This window comes from Lupinus angustifolius, unplaced genomic scaffold (genome assembly GCF_001865875.1).
Source record: "Lupinus angustifolius cultivar Tanjil unplaced genomic scaffold, LupAngTanjil_v1.0 Scaffold_497, whole genome shotgun sequence".
In the NCBI taxonomy this organism is placed as follows: domain Eukaryota; kingdom Viridiplantae; phylum Streptophyta; class Magnoliopsida; order Fabales; family Fabaceae; genus Lupinus; species Lupinus angustifolius.
The window spans coordinates 6,062-6,457 of record NW_017727866.1 but is presented as its reverse complement, the minus strand read 5'-3'; positions in this window follow the sequence as shown (position 1 = coordinate 6,457).

Sequence of the window (396 nt, the reverse complement as noted above, 5' to 3'; positions counted from 1 at the left end):
AGGATGAGGATAGGATCGGGATGTGGATGAGGACGAGGAAGAGGATAGGATGAGGAGGAGGATGAGGTTAGGATGAGGATGCGGATGAGGATGAGGATGAGGATAGGAGGAGGATTAGGATAGGGTGAAGAGGAGGATGAGCAGGAGGATGAGGATGAGGATGAGGTAGAGGATAGGATGAAGATGAGGATGAGGATGAGGATGAGGTTAGGATGAGGATGAGGATGAATTTGAGATTGAGGATGAGGATAGGAGGAGGATGAGAATGAGGATAGGATGACGAGGAGGATGAGGAGGAGGATGAGGATGAGGATGAGGAGAGGAGGAGGATGCGAATGAGGATAGGATGAAGTGGAGGATTAGGTGGAGGATGAGGATGAGGATGAGGAAGAGGAA